At 43.3% G+C, this 14,452-nt stretch overlaps 2 protein-coding genes across 5 annotated transcripts in view; both read left to right on the top strand.

The window, feature by feature from the left end:
* LOC309553414 (phospholipid scramblase 3-like) overlaps nucleotides 1-14,452 on the top strand; it is a 158,842-nt gene that overhangs the window by 46,375 nt on the left and 98,015 nt on the right. The gene's annotated exons all lie outside the window — the stretch shown is intronic.
* Nucleotides 1-14,452, top strand: part of LOC309553410 (phospholipid scramblase 1-like) — an 814,575-nt gene that overhangs the window by 780,473 nt on the left and 19,650 nt on the right. The gene's annotated exons all lie outside the window — the stretch shown is intronic.

Genomic DNA, 14,452 nt, shown 5'->3' with positions numbered 1-14,452 from the left:
CTGCTGTATAACAGAGCAATCTGTGTATTATTGTAGACTATGCACTGCAGACTGCATTTCATGAATGGGCTGGAAAATGTTGGCCATGGTGTGAATAGCCCTGCAGAGAATATGAGATCCACTCTCCATTTTAACCACTTCCATACAGAGCAGTTACACCCTCATCCTGCCCAGACCAATTTTCAGCACTCTCACACTTTGAAAGATAATTACTCAGTCATACAACGCTGTACCCAATCACATTTTTTATCTTTTTTTCACACAAATAGAGCTTTCTTTTGTTAGTATTTAATCACCACTGGGTTTTTTATTTTTTGCGATATAAGTGAAAAAAACGAACATTTTGAAAAAAAAAAAAAAAAAAACATTTTGTTTTAGTTTCTATTATAAAATTTTGCAAATAAGTAATTTTGTTTCATACATTTGGGCCAAAATTTACACTGCTACATATCTTTCATAAAAATAACCCAAATTAGTGGTTATTATTTGGTCTTTGTGAAAGTTATAGAGCCTACAGTACAAGCTATGGTGCCAATTATTGAAAATTGATCACACCTGATGTGCCGACTACCTATCTCATTTCTTGAGGCCCTGAAATGTCAGGGCAGTACAAATACCCCCCCAAATGACCCCTTTTTGGAAAGTAGACATTCCAGGGTATTTAGTAAGAGGCATGGTGAGTTTTTTGAAGTTGTAATTTTTTCCCACCATTCTTGGGAAAATTAAGATTTTTTTTTTTTTTTTTTTACACAAAATTGTCATAATAACAAGTTATTTCTCACACACTGTATAGGCATACTTGCAATTACACCCCAAAATACATTCTGTTACTCCTCCTGAGTATGGTGATACCACATGTGTGAGACTTTTACACAGCCTGGCCACATACAGAGGCCCAACATCCAAGGAGCACCTTTCGGTGTTCTAGGAGCATAAATTGCACATATAATTTCCTAATGACCTATCACACTTTTGAAGGCGCTGGAGCACCAGGACATGGGAATTACCCACAAAATGACCCCATTTTGGAAACTAAACACCTCAACGTATATTCTATGAGGCATAATGAGGCCTTTGAACATGTCATTTTTTCCCACATGTTTTTGGAAAATGTGGAAAGAAAATTAAAACATTTTTTTTTTTTTTTACACAAAGTTGTCAATTTATAAGATATATATATATATTTTTTTTTTTTTTTAATGTATTTATTATTTAAAAAAAAAAAAAGAGAAAACATACAAATACGTTTCACACAATAAAAACATACATTTTCCAGTAGTATAAGTTATCCCTTCCCCTATTTATCCCCCTATTTACCCCCCCCTGCTCCATACTAGTTATCTTTCTCTTTTTTCTCCACTCCATTTGGTGTACTCTCTTGTTATCTTAAACTCCTTCCAATTTTCCCACATATCACCCCATTCCTCTGTATCATCCTCTTCCCATTCTCTTACAGTAGGTATTCCAGTGTTCTTATTCTCTCTACTCTTTGCACCCAATCTCCCATAGTCTGCACCTCTTCCTTCTGCCAGAATAATGGGATTAGTCCTTTTGCTGCATTCCTCAGGTGGGGTATCAGTGTTACTTTGTATTGCCTAATGGAGTTTTTGATACCATGGAATAGGCAATACCAGGGATCTTCTGGAATTTCTATTTTCTTGATTTTTTAAATTAGACCAAGGATTTTTCCCTCCAGTACTTTTAAATTTTTGGGCAGCCCCACCAAAGATGGGCCATCGTACCTACTTCTGGGCAACGCCTCCAACAGTTTTTTGATTTTCCTCTTTGGTAATTATGAACTTTATCGGGGGGTAATATACCATCTGGCAATACATTTATAATTCATTTCAACTGTGTTCATGTCTACTGTGGAACTATGTATTAGTTTTAAACTTTTTCCCAAGTGAAAATCCTTGTTTCATGTTCCCAAGTCCCTCTCCCATTTGTCGATGAATGGCGGGACCGTCAAATCCACCAGAATTTTATATGTAGTTAATATTCTATTTTCATGTTTCTCTGAAGAACAGTCTTCTCCCCTTCTCAGTGGCTATGACAAAGAAGCCACAAAATGTTTCATCTGGCAGTACCGCCACTCATCGAGTCTCCAATCTTTTTTTTTTTGTTTGTTTTAATACCTCTAATGTGTGTATTTGCTCATTATCCATGATATCCCTCAAACGTGCATCTTCATCTATTATCTAACTTCCTCCCATTTTTTATTGTCCTGGTGGAAAATAATTAGTGTGGTGGGTAGGAAAGTGCGCTGATTCAATATAGGGTGTGCTGCTACCTTAGAGTGTATGTTGTAGAATAGGTAAAGAAATCAGGTGCGCTGCCCTAGTGCATATGTGCAACATACAAAATTATGTAAACAAATAAACCAAAAATGCAATAATAATGCAAAAAAATGAAAACGTATGCAAATCGTGTAAAACAAAAAATGTCCAGAAGGTGACTAGTGATACACCAATGTGCAATAAACGTCCATATTATAAGTCCATAAATAAAGTGCAAAAAATGGTGACAAAAACTTCCAGCTTGGGGAAAGTTGAACTGTGATTGGAAGGTGCAAAGTCCCACCACCAGCTTGGCCTCTTACCAGAAGTTAAACGTTAAGGGCATATATGAATATGACCGCCCCAAAGGTCATGCAGCCAGGTAGAAAAGTTCCCAGAAATACAGAAGGCACTCTGACACACTCGTGCTCCCTAGACTCTTACCGGACAAAAGCCAAACAAGAAGCCTGGTTCTATGGTGATGAGTGGTCCTGCCGGGGGTTACTGGACTCTAGGATGGCTGATGTAGTTGCTTGTGTCCAAGAGGAACAGACCCAGTCAGAAAGCCTGACGAAAGAAGATCCTGCCAAAGGTGGCTAGACTCTGATTGGCTGCTGTAACTCCTTAGTCTGGTCGACCTCAATGATAGGGGACACAACAGAGGGGACCGCAATGGTGCATTACCAACAGTAGATTTTTATTAAAACAAATGGTTGCACTTACAGTTGTGAAGACAATAATAGAGAGTTCCCTCACGGAGGAGCTGTATGGCGGGGTCCGCCTGCAGTGCGGACCGCTGCCTGGTCTAGATGTGATGACGCGGCGCCTCCTCTCTGACGCGTTTCTCCCGATAGGGCATCCACTTAGATAGGAGGTGAGAAGCGTCATAAGCACATAGCGTAACCCCGTTTTCACTTTATTTAAAAATCAACATAACACCAAACTCATAAGAATTGCACTCACATGTTAAAACTTAATCAAAGGCATAATCATCATGGATAATGTCTTGTTACCGTGCAGTCGTTCATCCAGCGCCGAACATGTATTACCGCCGGGTACCGAGGCGGGGAACTTCCGGGTGCGGCGTCCGACGTGTACCGGTAACCATGGAAACCGGTTTCCAAGGTTACAGGTACACGTCGGACGCCGCACCCGGAAGTTCCCCGCCTCGGTACCCGGCGGTAATACATGTTCGGTGCTGGATGAACGACTGCACGGTAACAAGACATTATCCATGATGATTATGCCTTTAAGTTTTAACATGTGAGTGCAAGTCTTATGAGTTTGGTGTTATGTTGATTTTTAAATAAAGTGAAAACGGGGTTACGCTATGTGCCTATGACGCTTTATTTTCACATGTACACCTTGTGAGTGGTTACACCAGCCTTCTTGTCATTTGGAGAAAACTCGGGTTGAGGAGGACCTGGCAGGGTCTTATCATTATCATTATGAGCCTGTGTCCCAGCCATTTCTGGTAAGTGCATTTCCTTCAGGGTGTGCACCGTGGTGAGGTGGAGGTCCTTTCATCCTTATTACCCTCAGGAGTTCAGACATACTTCTATTGGTTGTCGACTGGACTGATTTTTCTCGGATTACCCTCACACTTTTGGTTTTGGACTCTGTGTTTTATATATAGTATATGGTGAACATATACTTGCAGCGCCGCTAGTGGACTCTAGAGGAGTTTTATTCATTTAGTATTTATATTATTTTAATACCTTTTTATGAGTGCACCTTATTTTTGATATCTAGTACATTTGGTAGGGTTATCCTTGGTCTGGAGATGTACAGCAATAAGTCGTCCGCAAAAGCGGCAATCTTATGCTCCACGTCTCCCACTTCTATTCCTTTTACATCAGGGTTCTTCCTAATTGTAGCTAAGAGAGGCTCTAATGAAAGAACAAACAGTAATGGGGACAACGGGCATCCTTGCCTTGTTCCGTTAGAAATCCCAAATGGCTCCGAGTGGACCCCATTTACTCTCACCTTAGCAGTGGGCTGGCCATAGAATGTTTTTATCCATGCCATCATTTTTCCTCCAATTCCCAGTTCTTCCAAGGTTCCCATAATAAATTCCCAGCTGACCCTGTCGAATGCTTTCTCAGCATCTATCGACAGAATCAGTCCTTGGGATCCACTCCTAGCCATTTGCTGCATCAACAGAATTGTTCTTATCCCATTATCTCTGCCCTGTCTCCCGGGTATGAATCCTACTTGGTCCTTATGGACCCATTCTTCAATTAAGTTTTTCATTCTGGTTGCCAGTACTTTTGCGAAGAGTTTTGTATCAATATTTAATAACGAGATGGGTCTATAGCTTGAACATACAGTCGCATCTTTTCCTTCTTTCAGGATTACTGTAATTGATGCCAAGAGGGCTTCCTTGCTCATACCATACTCTTTTCCTAAGCCATTAAAATAATCTTTTAGTTTGGGTATTAGCAGATCTTTATGTTTTTTATAATACTTTACTGTAAACCCATCTGGTCCGGGGCTCTTCCCTGATGGAGTGGTTTAAAGGGCTATACTTATCTCTTCTTCTGTAATTTGGGCTTCTAGTTGATCTAATTTTTCTTGTTGTATTTTAGGTAATTTCACCTCTTTCAGGTATTGTTCAATTTTTTCAATTTTGGTCAAATCCCTCTCTCCTCCTGTTTCTTTAATATTATAAAGTTTCCCATAATATGCCTGGAATACTTTTGTTATATCGGCAGTTGAGTATACCATTTCCCCCATGGCATCTTTCATTTTCTCGATATAATTTATCATTTTCTTTTTTTTATAACCTTCGCGAGTTTCTTCCCGATCTTATTGTTTCCTTGGTAATTCTCTTTCGTAACTTTCCTGGTTTCCTGTCTGATTTCTTGTTCTAGTAACTCTTTTAGGCTCGGTTCACATTTATGCGATGCGGGAAGGCTGCGAATTCGCAGCCTGTTCCCGCATCGCACACGCACCCCCGGCAGTTCACACTGCCATATGCGATACGCTGGGGGTGTCAATGTAATCTTAACGATACCCCCAGTTTGATCGCATATCGTAGTGCGATCGTGCAGTTCGCACAGGAGCGGATCGCACAAGTGTGAACCGCTGTGCGATCCGATCCTGATGCGGCTGCAAAAATGCCTCCTGTGCGTGTTTGCTCCGGGTGCGATGCGAATTTAGCCATACAAACTGTATGGCTAAACTCGCACCGCACAGCTGATCGCATGTAATGTCGGAGCAGTGCGCTCCGACATTACATGCGAACCCGGCACTCGCAGAAGTGTGAACCGGGGCTTAATTCTTATCTTTTTATTACTAGTTGGTGTTGGGTATCGACCGTCTGAATATTTTTATGACTTTGTTCTAATTCATAAATCTCTTTTATCAATTTTTCTTTATGTTCTACTCTCTCTTTTTTCCTTCTTGACCCTTTAGAGATTAAGATCCCCCTCATGTAGGCTTTTTGTGCCTCCCAAAGTATGTTTTTTGAGGTTTCTTCATTTTCGTTGGTATGGAAGTATAGTTCTAATTCCTTTCTAATTTCTTCTCCCCATTTTTTTTCCCTCAGCAATTCCTCGTTTAATCTCCACGTATTTGTTTTTGATTGTCCCTCTTATATTTTCAACTTTTTTTGATGGGTGCATGGTCCGACCAGGTCTTAATCCCTATTTTAGCCTCTGTCACCAATTTAATCCCTCTATGGTCTATCATAATGTAATCAATCCTCAAATGTATTTTATGTACGGAGGAGTAGAACGTGTAGTCTCGTTCTTTCGGTTGAAGCACCCTCCAGATGTCCACCAATTGACATTGGAATAGCTTCTTTTTGATCGTTTTTTTAAATGTGTTGCTCTACTCCTCTGTACAGTTGACGTACAATCCATTTCTGGGTCAAGACAAAAATTGAAATCTCCCGCTAATATCACTCTCCCTTTTCTAAATTCTATTAGTTTGTCTAAAATTTTCCCCAGATATCCCATGGGTTTGTCATTTGGGCAGTATACGTTTACCATGGTCAGGTCCCTAGTATGTAGTTTCCCTTTCAGGAAAAGGAATCTTCCCTCCTGGTCTGCCATCTTCTCCTCCAAGACAAAGTGGTTTCCTCTGGCAAGCCCTATAGCCACCCCTTTTGATTTTTTTGTTATAGAGTCAGAATAGTACCAAGTGGGGTGTTCTTTTGAGTACAATCTGGTATTAGATGTATGTAGGATATGGGTTTCCTGTAAGAAAACTAGGTCAGCTCCTATATTTTTAATTTCTTTCAGGATTTTCTGTCTCTTCTCGGGGGAATTCAGTCCTCTAATGTTGTACGTTACATGACTAATTTCTGTCATTGTTTATGAAATTGAAAGAGGCTTTACATTCTTCCCTGGAGAACAGAGGAAAATCCAACCTGTCCAGAAAAAGGAAATGGAGTGGGTGTACTAGATTACAGATTGATTTTCCCTTCCTCCCTCTTCCCCTTCTCCCCCCTCCCCCCCTCCCATGTCCCCACCTCCCATGTCCCCACCTCCCTTACAGCCTCCTGTTAGCGTATTGGTGGGTTATCGGACCCCTTATTTTTTTGGCCCCTGCTGTCGATCGACTTCCTCCCTCCTTATACAGACTTTACCCCCTAGGGTGAGGCTCTACACCTGAACGCCCAGCTCCCCTTCTTTTTCCTGGAGCTATATTGGATAAGAGTCGCTCAGTCCCCCAGTGCCCCCCCCCCCGGTCTCATATTTCTCTCTCTTTCCTACTCCTCATCCCCCTCCCCTCCTCCCGCCAATCCCCCTCCCATCACCATGTCTCTGTAAGATTTCTTCTTGGTCTTCAGGTGCCACTGTTCATCTTCTTCTTCCCCTCTTTTACTCCTCATGGCTGTCCATCCAGGGATTTCTGGTATTGGAATTTTTAAGTTCTCACAGAAGTCCTCCAGTTCTTTCGGGAATCTTAATCTTAATGTCTTCCCTTCTCTTCTAACTCCTAAGCATGCCGGATATCCCCAGAAGTATTGGACATTATGTTGTTTCAATATTTTGATGATTGGTTTAAGTTTCTGTTTCCTTGCCAATGTCTCCTGTGACAAGTCGGCATATACTTGTATTTCTGTTTCTTTGTATTTTAATAAGGGACGGCATTTTAATTTTTCCCAGATCAGAGATCTCGTTTCGTATCTCGTGGAATCTCACTATAACATCTCTTGAGGTCTCTTTTGGTGCGTTTTGTGGTTTCCTTATTCTGTGAGTTCTTTCGATTTCCAATTTTGCTGTTATTTCTCTTCCCAGTAAGGGGTTAAAAATTAATTCCAACATTTCTTCTAGGTTTTCATCTTGCCCTTTTTCTGGGAGTCCACGGATTCTTAAGTTTTTCCTTCTATCTCTATTTTCCTGGTCTTCTAGTTTGTAGAGTAGGTCTCTTTGTGCTATTTGTGCTCTCCTCATTTCAGTTTTAAGTACCTTTAATTATTTTCCTTGATGTTCCGTTGTCTCCTCTACTTCCTCTACTCTCCTTGTCTTGGGGGTTGCTGGTGCCTCAAACCAGATAGGATGGGACTTTGCGGGCAAGTGAATGGTTATACATAGGAAATTAGGATATATATATCAAGGAAAAGACAAATATAAAAAGAATAGTATTTAATCCATAAATACCAATAGGATATATACAAAAGGCATTTGGTGAGAATTGTGCTTGGGGCAGAGGCCCAAGTGTGAGGAAGAAAAAGATGATTCGAAAGAATCAGTGACAATGGTGCATCTGGTGACTTTAAACATGGATTTTTTCTGTTTTCCCATGGATGTTGAAAAGGAAAGTAGGGGTTTCCCGTGCCGGGTGTGACTGTGGGATATTGCGGGGCCAATCTGCGGAGGCATGGTGTGTCCCCATGTAATGAAAAAAAAACAACAAAATGTACGAAATCTAAGGCATTTTCGTTGATATATGTGTGCATTCACACAAAGGTGGATTCAGCACCTTTGCAGTAGTTATAGTATACTTGTAATATAATTCATGAAACAAAAGTAATAATAACACAATATTTTAACAGCAGTTGCATATATCACCACCACAGGTAGCTGTGGGTCAAGGAGGGACATTCCCGATTGCTGGGCAGTGCCATGGATTGCTCCAGGGCCATGTCCATATGCAATCGATTTCTTGAGCACTAGTATAGAAAAAAGGCAGTGTTTTAAATACGGTGGAATAAAGCAGTGTTTCCCAACTCCGGTCCTCAGGGCACACTAACAGGCCAGATTTTAAGTATTACCTTGGGGGAGATCCAGACTAGAATACTACAATCACTGAGCAGCAAATGATATCACCTGTGATGTATTTCAGTTTTCTTGCAAACCTGGCCTGTTAGTGTGCCCTGAGGCCTGGAGTTGAAAAACACTGGAATAAAGCATATATCTCATATACATTTTATTTACATCACTGAAATGGGGGGGGAGGGGGGCCTGATGTGTATGGGGTCATGGGGGGGGGATATTTTGTGTGGATATCACATTGATGCAAGCGTAAGGATGAATGGATAAGTCATTAATCTGTCTTGCCAGAGGCAAAGCCTTCAAGAAACGGGCGAAAGCTCTCGTTTTTTCCTATTACACTTCAGATCAAGAGCCCGGTGGACAAAGAGGGGAATATACCCCAGGACCCCGGTGGCAAGCCCCTCCTACCAGTCAATTCAACTGTAAGTGGAGGAACATATACATATATATAATTCTTGAAACACTCGCATGACCTATCTGAACCCCAATTTTTAAAGAAACATCATATATTATCTCAGGCCTTGCAGTACACGACTCCCGTTGTGATTGTGAATGGATAGAGGGCTTCTGCGCAGGAACAATGGCTACACCCATGTATGTAATTTTCAAACATTATTAATATCAAGATTGTATTGGATATACTCTAGAGGATTTGTTCAATAATCCTTACATCCCATGTTACTCTCATAGACCACAGACTGAGTGACTGAACGCTTTGAGAAAGGCCCATGATAGAGCCGAAACGCGTCAGCAATCTAGGATTTTTTCTGGAATAAACTTCCTTTTCAACATCCATGGGAAAACAGAAAAAATCCATGTTTAAAGTCACCAGATGCACCATTGTCACTGATTCTGTCGAATCATCTTTTTCTTCCTCACACTTGGGCCTCTGCCCCAAGCACAATTCTCACCAAATGCCTTTTGTATATATCCTATTGGTATTTATGGATTAAATACTATTCTTTTTATATTTGTCTTTTCCTTGATATATATATCCTAATTTCCTATGTATAACCATTCACTTGCCCGCAAAGTCCCATCCTATCTGGTTTGAGGCACCAGCAACCCCCAAGACATATACATGCAGGGACGGTGGCAGAACCTACTTTAGTACATGTGTTCAAAGGAAATCCCCCCCCCCCCTCCTCTACTCTCCTTAACATGTGTCCTAGATCGCCATGCAGTATGGCCATATCTTTTTTGATGGACTGTTCCAGGTTTGAGAACATTTCCTTCATTTCCTCTCTTGTGGGCAGTTGACTTTGGTCCCTTCGAGCCTCCTCTCCACTGGGCTCAGGATTTTTATCCATCTGTCCCTTATCCATCTGAACACTGTCTTTTAGCTGCTCCAAGTTACTTTCTTCATTTGTTTCTGTTGTTTTCTGGTTGCGGGTTTTTTTGTTACTTTCATTATTCTGTTTTGATTTTACTTATGTTTGCTTCTCACTTCTTTGTGCCATAACTTCAGCGGTCATATATTTTTTTAATAGATACTGGACTTGCACTTAACTTTGGTAATTTTCCTCCGCCATCTTTTGTTGGTTTGTTTTTCATTTTCTCTTTATCTTTTCTCTGATTCGCCTGAGTTTGAGTGTAGCGGTACCTGATGTATATATTTCAGATCTCATTTTTTATTTTTGGGCTTAGTTCACTATCCTGCCCACTATTACCGTTACCATATACCCGCATACCCTGAGAGTTATCACTCCTTCAAGCCTTCCTAGGAGGGATTTGAGTACTATATAGTGTCCTCAGCTCTGGCTCCAATTTTCACATATAAATTCATCAAGTGTATTCAGCATCGCACGCAGGTGTCATACACAAAAAAATCCCAAAGTCCACTGCCAGATACCACTCCTTTGATCTTTTTAACTGATCCTGTTATATTCTGCGTCACATCAGCTTTAGGCTTTTAGCACCACCAGGACTTTCAGAGATGCAAATAATGATCTTATTATTAGAGCGTTATAATATAGGTAGTGTCAGGGCACAAACACCAGGAGAAGGGCTCTAGGACCCAGCAGCGCTATCAGCACTTTGGCAGGAGAAGGACTTTAGGACCCAGCAGCACTACCAGCAATTTACCTGGGCCTATTTAAGGAAGCCTGCTAGTGATTTTAGTTGCTGGTTGATCTTCAGCTCCTCCAGTGTGTTATCCCTGTGATATTCCAGTTCCTGTCTCCTGTTACCAACCCGGCTTGTCCTTGACCTGTCTCCTGATTGCTTCCTGTGTTTGACCTCGGCTATCCACCTGACCACGTTTGCTCTGATATCCACCTGGCTCCTGATCTCGGCTATCCACCTGACCACGTTTGCTCTGATATCCACCTGGCTCCTGATCTCGGCTATCCACCTGACCACGCTTGCTCTGATATCCACCTGGCTCCTGATCTTGGCTATCCACCCGACCACGTTCCAGTCTCAGCATTATCCAAGTCCTGCAAACACCTCACGGGCGCCACCTGTCTGCTGATTCCACTCCAGCACTCCAGCTGTACTCTGGATCCTCCTGCACACAGTCCAGCAGGCGACCCGTGCTACTTTGGGCCTGACCTCTCCTGTTCTCATCCTCAGGGGGGTCTGGAACTTAGCCGCAAGGGAAGCCCTCTCTCTCCATTGGCCTCTAGCACCAGGTACGTGATAGTATCAACCAGCCAAGATGTCTGAGGCCGAGAGAGGTGCTTCCGCATTAGAGGCCCTATGTCAGCAGATTACAGCTCTTACACAAGCAGTCCAGAGCTTACAAGATGGCTACTTTCAGCTGGAAGGACGCCTTCACCCTCTCAGTTGTTCTGCTACAGCCGCACCTACTATTGGTTTACCACCTCCGGAGCCCAGAGTCCCCACTCCCGATCACTTTTCAGGTGACCGACGGAAATTCAGAGCTTTCAAAAATGCTTGTGACCTTTACTTTGCCCTGCAACCAAGGACTTTTTCTCTTGAGACTGTCAAGGTGGGTTTCATCATTTCACTCTTATCTGATGAGCCACAGTCCTGGGCTCATAATCTCCTTGAGCAAAAGAACTCAGTCCTGGATTCAGTTTTCACCTTCTTTGAAGCTATGGCTACCTTATATGATGATCCACAACGGACTGCCACCGCAGAGTCGGCCCTTCATGCTCTTGTACAAGGCAGACAACCTGTGGAGGATTACACTGTGAAATTTCGCAAGTGGTCAGCTGATACTGGGTGGAATGATGCCGCCCTAAAATACCAGTTCCGGCAAGGCTTATCTGAGTCTCTCAAGGACGAGTTGGCTAGGATTGAGGCTCCCGCCTCACTAGAAAGTCTCATCCAAGTCTCTATCCAACTAGACCGATGGCTGCGGGAGCGAAGGTCCGAACGCACTCAGACCCTTCGACCCACATGGATAATGCCAAAGGTCCCAGGACCAACACTCCCAGCCTCTATTCCCCAGTCCATGAATATGTCCGATGGGGAACCCATGCAAACTGGCCTACTCCGCCCTGCTTTAACCCCTGAAGAGAGAGCACGCAGACGACAGGATAACTTGTGTCTCTACTGTGGGACTTCGGGCCACTTCCTTCGCAGTTGTCCTGTTCGCCCAAGGAAGTCCGGCCTTCCACGCCCCTCTTACCTTCAGTTGTCTGGGACTATATCCACTCATTTAATTCTCCCCATCTCTCTGCAGGTGGATGAAAAGGAAGTTAAGCTGCGGGCGATCATTGACTCTGGAGCCTGTAGTTGCTTCCTGGATATCAACCTAGCCAAGAACTTGCGCATACCCCTGAAACTGAAGGAACAAAGACTTTATGTACATTTAGCAGATGGCACTGCTCCTAGCTCTGGACCAGTCACTCAGGAGACTATCCCTGTCCTTGCCACAACAGAAGCAGGCCATCGGGAATTCCTCCGCTTTGATGTCATCAGGTCTCCTATTTTCCCAGCCATCCTAGGGATACCCTGGCTACGGGCCCACAACCCGCAAATTGACTGGCCCAAGGGAAAAATCATCTTCTCATCTTCCTATTGTCAGCAACACTGTGGCGTCCCCACACCTGTCAACTCTTCAGTGTGTCTCTCCGTTCAACCTACACCGGACCCCTGTCATGCTTTTCCTTCAGCCTACCTTGACTTCCTTGATGTGTTTGACAAAAAAGGTGCAGATGCCTTGCCCCCACATCGGTCCTATGACTGCCCAATTGAGTTGCTACCTGGAGCAGAAGTCCCCTTTGGGCGCATCTTTCCATTATCCGAAGTGGAGCTGGAGGCCCTCCGACAATATATAGATGAAAACCTTGCCAAAGGATTCATCCGCCCTTCATCGTCACCTGCTGGAGCTGGCATTTTCTTCATCGAGAAGAAGGATCGTTCTCTCAGACCATGCATTGACTATAGGGACCTTAATAAAATTACTATCAAGAACAGATACCCACTCCCTCTCATCCCTGAGTTATTCCAAAGATTCCGAACAGCCCAGGTTTTCACGAAGTTGGACTTGCGGGGGGCCTATAACCTGGTTCGTATTAGGGAAGGTGATGAGTGGAAGACCGCCTTCCGAACACGCTTTGGTCACTTTGAGTACCTTGTGATGCCCTTCGGGCTATGTAATGCCCCCGCCACATTCCAACATTTTGTGAATGTTATTTTCAGAGAATACCTTGACCTGTTCTTAATCGTCTATCTGGACGACATACTAATTTTCTCAGCCTCGTTTGAACTCCATCGAGAGCACGTCAGAAAAGTGTTAAAGACCTTAAGAACCCATGGCTTATATGCTAAAGCAGAAAAGTGTGAGTTTGAGAAACAATCTATCCAGTTCTTAGGACTCATAATCTCCACAAAAGGGATTTCCATGGATCCTCAGAAGGTATCAGCAATCTTGGAGTGGCCTGCACCTTCTGACAAGAAAGGCGTCCAGAGGTTTGTGGGCTTCGCTAATTTTTATAGGAAATTTATTCGGAATTTCTCAACTATTATTGCCCCGATCACCCAGCTCACTCGCCTGCACTCACGCTTCTCCTGGAACCAAGATTCTCAAGCGGCTTTCGAAAAACTGAAGGCTCTCTTCACCTCTGCTCCAGTGTTGCAACACCCTGACCCAGCTCTTCCCTTTGTCCTTGAGGTGGACGCATCCGAAGTAGCTACGGGAGCCGTGCTCTCGCAGCGTCAGGGCCCAAAGGCCCTGCTCCACCCAGTAGCCTATTGCTCCAGGAAGCTGAATCAGGCCGAAAGAAACTATGACGTGGGTGACAGAGAACTCCTGGCAATTAAAGTCGCTCTCGAAGAATGAAGGTACCTCCTGGAGGGCGCTAACCATCCAATTATGATCTTCACAGATCACAAAAATTTGGAATATTTAAGATCTGCAAAACGCCTAAGACCTCGACAAGCCAGGTGGGCCTTATTCTTTTCGAGATTTAATTTCCACTTGACATACCGCCCAGGTTCCAAAAATGGGAAAGCCGATGCCCTGTCCAGGATGTTCCCCGAATCTGCTGAATGTGCTCCTCCAAGCACTATCTTATCTGCCCAAAATTTTTTGCTGATTCAACCCAACCTAAAGGCATCCATTGAACAAGCTTCTGTATCGTGCCCCGAATCCGAACATGACTCGTTAAGGAGGCAGGGTGGATTACTTTGGCACCAGGACAAAATCTTTGTACCTCAAGAAGCTAGGTCTCTGGTTCTCAGGGCATTCCACGACCACCAACTTGCAGGGCACTTTGGGGCCCGTAAAACTAACGAGCTCATTCAGCGGTCCTTTTGGTGGCCTAACCTCAGTCGGGACTGTAGATCCTACGTCAAGTCATGCACCATATGTCTATGTAGCAAAAGTGACAAAGTCAAAGCCTGGGGGTTATTAAGACCCTTGCCTATCCCTAATCGCCCCTGGGAAATGATTTCTATGGATTTTATTGTTGATCTTCCTCCCTCTGAAAGATTCACGACCATCCTTGTTGTGGTAGATCGATTATCAAAAATGGC

The sequence above is a fragment of the Pelophylax lessonae genome (assembly GCF_965119305.1).
Source record: "Pelophylax lessonae genome assembly, chromosome: 4".
NCBI classification, from domain to species: Eukaryota; Metazoa; Chordata; class Amphibia; order Anura; family Ranidae; genus Pelophylax; species Pelophylax lessonae.
This window is presented reverse-complemented; position numbering and strand designations above follow the sequence as displayed.